General features: G+C 41.6%; 2 protein-coding genes across 4 annotated transcripts in view; both read left to right on the forward strand.

The window, feature by feature from the left end:
* LOC138859292 (peroxisomal sarcosine oxidase-like) overlaps positions 1 to 7,500 on the forward strand; it is a 345,118-nt gene that overhangs the window by 113,708 nt on the left and 223,910 nt on the right. The window lies entirely within an intron of this gene.
* The window catches only part of LOC113809394 (uncharacterized), a 37,089-nt gene that overhangs the window by 3,983 nt on the left and 25,606 nt on the right, over positions 1 to 7,500 (forward strand). Inside the window, exon 1 of one of the 3 annotated variants that reach the window (XM_070113240.1) lies at positions 1,028 to 1,126. The exons of 1 other annotated variant lie outside the window; for it this stretch is intronic. The gene's annotated coding sequence lies outside the window, so the exon portion shown is untranslated. Of the gene's footprint in view, positions 1 to 1,027; positions 1,127 to 7,500 lie in introns of those variants that run through there. One more of the 3 variants, XM_070113241.1, reaches the window with a different exon arrangement.

A 7,500-nucleotide genomic window follows, 5' to 3' on the forward strand; every position in this document is an offset into this window, starting at 1 on the left:
CCTTCTCTCTCTCTCCCTCCCTCCCTCCCTCTCTCTCTCTCTCTCTCTCTCTCTCTCTCTCTCTCCGTCTCTCTCTCTCTCTCTCTCTCTCTCTCTCTCTCTCTCTCTCTCTCTCCCTCCTTCTACACCCACACACACGCCCTCAAGCCACAGTGTTGGTGTTCAATTCTCCGATCTAGCTTTGACGAAATATGCGGAAATGAGCATCAAAAGACACCAAGGTTTTGCGCGCTGAAACTGGATCCGATGAGCGAAACTGAAAGAGTATTCTGTGGAAGTCTTTGGGACTCGGATCTGGAGCGAGGACGCCAAGACAGCCTCGGGTATCGGGCGGGTTTGGGGCACAGGGCTGCAGGGGTAAATTTAGGACCGCCGGGGTATTCGTGTGACCTCCATGTGACCTTGTCCAGGATTCGCATGTTGTGTCTGAAACAATGATTTCAAAACCCTTTTATAATCTTATTCCCCCTATTTGTCTACTCTATTTCATCATTTCAAGTTCTTTAAAAATTCCTCTTTGTTTCCTATGAGACAATTCCTCCTGTACGTCCTCCGTATCTTAGCTTTTTTCATTCTTTTTTTCTCCTATCATTCCATTGGTTCCATCCCGATAAAAAAAGAAATTTTAAGTACGTGTTCCGTGTCTCATCGAATCCGTAGAGCGCCCAAGGCCATCCAGGTAGTCGCAGGTAATTGCCCTGTCCATAAGAACGCGGAGTTTCTGTCCAGGTTCCTGAGATTACTTTAGCAGCTGCGACAGACAACAGCAGCTGGAGGGACTCCGGTCCTTTAAAAACAGTTGGCTCCATTAATCTTTCGTATTGATTGCTGTTTTGTAATTGGTGAAACTACGTCAAAATGCAACGTAATCGTCAAGATGGGAAAGAAACAGGGAAAAATATACGCCGTCATGGTAGTAGTAAAAGCGAGTTTCATAAGCTGAGAGCGCAATATATCTTGATGCGGTGACATTACAGAAAACGAGTCATGAAACTGCGTTCTCGGGGAGACTTCGCTAGTTGTGGGATGTTCCTGGTGGCGAGTGGTAGTGCGTCAGTGAGTGACCAGAGACTGTGTGGAAACAACGCCTGTGCCTCGTGAAGTGTGATAGTGTTCACCAAATAACGTAAAGAACTGTATTCCGTTATAATTTTTTTTGTTAGGTTAACGAACGTACTTAGATTTTGAACATTACATTTTTTTCCCTTACTGTGGAGGTACGATGGTTGCTGAATGTCCCGAACACAAGTTGATCCGAAGTCAAGAACACATGTCGCGGCTTCTTGCACTATCAACAATGGCGTGTTACCATGGAGATACGGATTCGCTAATCACACTCGTCCACCGTGACTTAATCTGTCCTTAACCTTGCCTCACCCTCCTGTCGGGGATTTTCAGCAAAGGTCCAAAGATAAGATTATCCGGTTGTTCAGGTGTATCAGTGATATGAGTTTTGGCATTACCAAATATGGAGAAAAGCATCAGAACCTTCTATAAATAGTCTTCGATAATCTTATCCGGTTTAAGTGTTAAAATATAAGAGGATAATGAAAATGTTAAAATATTAAAGGATGTTAATGAAATTGTTAAAATATTAAAGGATGTTAATGAAATTGTTAAAATATTAAAGGATGTTAATGGAATTGTTAGAATGTTAAGGGATGTTGATGAAATCATTTAATATTTACGATCCTTTTTATATTTTCAATCCCTGTGAATAACTCGCTGATAAAAACCTGTCCAAACCTCACTGATGGTTCCTTATCAGATCACGGAACAAATTTACGTAAAAAGAAGATGCAAACTTGATATCCATTAATTGCATTCGCCTTTTCCACTCACGCCCTCGGAGAAGACAATGCACGAAACACAGGATGAAAGTCGACGAAACGGCAACCTGCAAGGACAATCCGAACAAAACATTTTTTTTTGCTGTCTTTGTTTGACCTTATTTCCCAAGCCCCGTCACCTGGCTCACCTAGTTTACCTTGGCCACGCCTATCCGAAGACTTGTTTGTGGAGGCTGGAGGGAGGGAGGGAGGAGGGAGGAGGAGGGAGAGAGGGGATGCTTGGATGAGGGAGAGGGAAGGAGAGAGGAGGAGGGAGAGAGGAGGAGAGAGAGGAGGAGGGAAGAGGGACTAGAGTAGGAAGAAGGAGTAGGAGGGAAGAGGGATGTAGAAAGGAGAGTGGAGGAGGGAGAGGAGGGAAGGGACAGGAGTAGGAAGGAGGAGGGATAAGGGTAGGGACAAGGAGTAGGAGCGAAGAGGGACGCAGAAAGAAGAGACGAGGAGGGAAGGGACAAGAATAGGAAGGAGGAGGGACAAGGATAGGAAGAAGGGGTAGGAGGGAAGAGGGAGGCAGACGGAAGGCGGGGCGTGTGAAAGAAGGAGGGGCATCCGGGACATGAAGTGTGGGCACAGGACTCTTGTTTAAGGAGGGGCGGGGCTTACGAGGACCTTTTGACGGATGTGAACAAAATTTTGGTGATTTAGTCGATAGAAAACACTAATAAAAACATCATATCTTACGGAGAACGATAAAATCTAATTAATTTTAAAAACAAAGCTTTACAAGATGAGATCAAACCAACCAACTGAACGCTAATCAATCTTACTAATCAGTCTCTAATCAATAGAGTAGGAGGAGCTAGAGCCACTGTGGGAGGAGCCTCAGAAGGTGGAGCACTTGGGTAACGGAACTCGGAAAGAATTCACGAGGCTCCTTAAAAAAATGCCTTAAAAAGAGGGGATTACCTCATGGGGATTCTCTGGCCTGTAAATGACTGCTGGCATCCGAGGCGTTGAATAGAGAATCCGGGAGTAGCTGTTAGATGTGAACTGGGTCTTATTGCGCCGGTAATTCAGTTTTGGGGAATTTACTCCAGTTTTTTTGCGGTTTAAAAAAAATTACATAAAAGGTATTAAAATGTTGAAACGTACTTATATTGAATAATGTAGAAAGGTATGAATGAGAGTGAATATCTTCACAATACAAAAGATCTATTATATTAAGATGTTATTAAAATGTTACCAGAATTGGCATTCCAGTAGTTTACGAACACACAAACATACTTTTTCGGTAGGTTTATAGACATTAATTTTCCTCCACACACACATACTTACAAAGCACAGCCACACATACACGTATACTTCAGCTTTTTCATAAAGTGACCATTTGGATCGAAAACTTATGATTACTTATATTCGTTCTCTCGAGCAAACGCTATTTCAACAGAGACTTTTATTATACTCAAGTTTATAGAACAGGTTTTTATTTTATGTTATTTGGGGGAAAAAGGAAATACAACTTTCCCTTTTGCATTTTTCTGACATTCGAAGATGAAGCACAAGATAAACCGAAAATCTCGAACCATTTCACATTCACAAATTCTGCGGGCGTTGCGTGAGATACCTTTTCGTCTTACAAGCCATCACGGAGGCAATGAGGCTTGAAAAATCCAGGAAGAAATCCAGGAAAAAGAAAAAAGCAGCACGCATCGAAAGCTGTTTCATTAGAAAGACTGATGATGGCGGCGACTTGGCCGTGACGAGGCGTTTTTTCTCGATCGGTTGTGATGCGGTTGTTTTGTTATTATTGTTTTTCTTTTTTTTACTCAGTTTTATTTATTTTTTATTATGTTTTCTCTTTCTTTCTTTCTTTCTCTGTCTCTGTCTCTGTCTCTGTCTGTCTGTCTGTCTGTCTGTCTCTCTCTCTCTCTCTCTCTCTCTCTCTCTCTCTTGGTGCATTTCCTTATAATTGTCTTAGTATTTTATTGCTCCGTTTTATTTGTATTTATTGTGTCCTTGTTATTTTTTTTCTTAATCCCTTTGTTTCTCTCTTCCCCTTTGCTGTTCCCAAGGACTTTCTTTTCTTTCCTTTATTTTTTTTCAGTCTTTTCATACAAATTCCTTTGCATTCGGAATCTTGCTTTTATTCTATCTTAAAAGGAATCTCTCGTCTGCTTTTCTCCGCTCAAGACAAACATTTTCTCATTCTTCTTCGAATATTTTCCGTTTTTTTTCCATCTTCTCTTCGTCCTTATCACCTTGCCTTCATATTTCTTTCTCTCATCTCCCTCTCTGTCACGTTTCCATAAAGATCCACGTGACATGACAGGGCAAGATGCCGTCACGTCACTTTCTTCCTCTGTCATAAACTTTTATTTCCACTTTTGCGTCTATATTTTTTTGGTTTTCAAGTAAAGGACGTTTTGGTTTTTATATATATTATTTTTTTCTTTGATTGTTGTTCCCTCCCTCGCTCCCCCCCCCTCTCTTTCTTTTTCCTTCTCCCTCTTCTCTCCTTCTCTCTGTCTCTCCCTCCCTCCATCTCTGTCTGTCTGTCTGTCTCTCTTTCTCTCTCTCTCTCTCTCTCTCTCTCTCTCTCTCTCTCTTCCTCCCTCCCTCCTTCCCTCTCTCTCTCTCTCTCTCTCTCTCTCTCTCTCTCTCTCTCTCTCTCTCTCTCTCTCTCTCTCTCTCTCTCTCTCTCTCTCTCTCTCTCTCTCTCTCCCTCCCTCTCTCTCTTTCTCTCTCTCTCTCTCTCTCTCTCTCTCTTTCTCTCTCTCAAATCAACAATTAAGCCAATACAATTGTAAAATATATAACTGCATAGCAAGATGGAATTAATGTATAATTACACAATTTACCATCTATTGCGTATAATAAATTACTAATTGTTTGTTGACAAATAACTCATATATTTCCTTATAGAATTTCCACCACAATTATCTTTTTATCTCACTTAACATGTAATTATTCTATTGTATTTTTTCTCTTGGTATATTTCCTTATGATATAAAATGGAGTCTTCCGGGTGCTATATTTAGCACCAGGTAGTACACGCGAATTACTTTAGTACAGGTAATGTCCGTGACGTGTTTTTTATTCGCTTTTATACGGCCTATTTGAAGTTGTGCGAAAAAATCTCACGGATGATATTTTTTGTCGCTTCAGTTCTCGGTTTTAGTGGTTTCTGAGTTTTTTCCTCCTTGTCATTCGCTTATTTTTTCTCTTTCTCTTTTTTGCTTCTCTTTGCTCTGTATACCTCTGTTTCTGGCTCTGTCTGTCTCTCTCTTTTCTACTCTGCTCTGTCTGGTTCTCTCTCTGTCTCTTTCTCTCTCTCTCTTTCTCTCACTCTCTGTCTCTGTCTGTCTGTCTGTCTGTCTGTCTCTCTCTCTCTCTCTCTTTCTCTTCTCTCTCCCTCTCTTTTTCTTCTCTCTCTCTCTTCTTTCTTCTCTCTTCTCTCTTCTCTCTTCTCTCTTCTCTCTTCTCTCTTCTCTTCTCTCTCCCTCTCTCTCCCTCTCTCTCTCTCTCTCTCTCTCTCTCTCTCTCTCTCTCTCTCTCTCTCTCTCTCTCTCTCTCTCTCTCTCTCTCTCTATATATATATATATATATATATATATATATATATATATATATATCACTCTCTCTCTCTCTCTCTCTATCACCTTTTCTCCCTCTTGCTGTCTGCCTCCGTTTCTCTCATTTCAAAATTAATAATAATGACACTTTTTTAGCCCGACTTACCAACTTTTTCAGTCGATCCACTTGCGATATTCCAGAATACCAAATACCCAATACCAGGAACCCGCTTTCACAACGCCCCGATACCAGAAAGACCAACCTTTGTCTGGGTATTTATTCACACCTTCGGTATAATGTTTTGAAAAGATGTTCACGCTTTGGATGATCCGGCAGACCCGTTCATTGTGGGTAATAACTTTCACTCCGTTATTATGCCTCTGTCGTCTCTTCTCTTTCTTTTTCTTTCTTTCCTTCTCTCTCTGTATCTGCTCTGTCTGTTTGTCTCTCTCTCTCTATAGATCTCGTTCTCTCTTTCTCTCTCTTTGTGCGTTTTCTTGCTCTCCTACTCTCTCTCTCTCTTAGTCTCGCTCTCTCTCTCTCTCTCTCTCTCTCTCTCTCTCTCTCTCTCTCTCTCTCTCTCTCCTACTTCCCACCTACTTTTCCACCTCTTTCCCTCTGGTCATTTCGCTCCCCTATCCACTTTCTTCTCATTCTTTTCCAACTTCTGTCCACCTTCCTCCCCAGCTCTTTCCTCCTACAAGCCCACCCTCCTCACCTCCCTTCCCCAACCCACCTTTCTCTCCCCCCAACCCACCTCCTCCCCCCTAACCCACCGTTCTCCCACCCAGCCCACCTTTCTCCCCCCAACCCACCTTCTCCCCTGATTCCCCCCTTTCCCCAGCCCACCTTTCTCCCCCCTAACCCACCTCTCTCTCCCCCCTAACCCACATCCCCCCTTTCTCGCCCCCAACCCCACCTTTCTCTCCCCCAACCCACCTTTCTCTCCCCCCCTCCAACCCACCTTTCTCTCTCCCAACCCACCGCCCCCACCTTTCCCCATCGTCATGCCACGGTTGATGAGTCATCCGAACAGGCTCTGGATGACGCCGGTCGACTCTTGCGCAACTTTGGGTTTCCTTTGAAGAACTTTTTGGAGAACTTTTGGAGAACTTCTGAAGAACTTCCGAAAAACTTTTGAAGACCTTTTGGAGAACTTTTGGGAGGTCCTTCTGTCTGGCGCCTTCCTGCCCCTTCTCCTTCCGCTCTTCCCTCCCACTTCTTTTATTCTCTGTCTCTAGTTTGGTCTGTTTGTCATTTTATCCTTTTTTTTTCTCTCTTCTATTTGTTCGGATTTGTCTCTGTCTTTGTTCGTCTTTCTGTTTGTCTGTCTCTCTCAATATCTCTCTGTCTGCCTCACTCTCTCTCCTTCTTTCTCCCTTTCTCATCCTCTTCCTTCTCCACCCCACTCTCTCTTTTTCCTTCTATCTATCTATCTATCTCCCTCTTCTCCCCTCCTTCTCTCGGTCTCTTCTCTTCTTTCATCTTCTCTCCCGCCATTCTCTCTTGTTTCGTTATTTTTCGATTTCCTTGTCATTTTTTTTTTTTTTTAGATTTCCTTTCCTCTCTGCGTCTTTATCTATAACCTGTTTCTTTATTTAAAAAAAAACTTCATCTTAGAGCAATAGTTTAAAGTAAATATATAATCAAAAATGTTTATTCGCCGTAAAAAAAAAAAAAAAACGCGGATTTTCTAATTTATCATCATGTTTTCTATTGTTTTCCTATTGATATTTTCTTAATAATGTAAATATCAGTAAAAAACAACAGTAAAGAACAACAGAAAACATTGAATACGAAAATACGCGTTTCTTTACATCTTCGCCGAGGGTAAAAGTCAAGCCAAAAGGGACCTGTTATGTATTTCTCTTTTTTTCTTCAAATATTCACCGGTTTTGTAAGGTTTTAAATATCTGAGAAACTGAGGAAGCGTGAAGGAGGAAGAAGAGAGAGGAAAGAATCGATTTCGGATTATGGTTCTTCCCTTGTTCGGATGATGATGAATGGGTACTGCAATAAAGCCTATTTGGTACGTCTTTTTTAATATATGTATATATATTTTTTCTACTCGTTTTATTTTTTTTATTCATTTATGTATTTTTTATTTTTATTTTTGTATCTTATGGGTATCCGTATTTCT

This window comes from Penaeus vannamei, chromosome 34, assembly GCF_042767895.1.
Source record: "Penaeus vannamei isolate JL-2024 chromosome 34, ASM4276789v1, whole genome shotgun sequence".
NCBI lineage: Eukaryota > Metazoa > Arthropoda > Malacostraca > Decapoda > Penaeidae > Penaeus > Penaeus vannamei.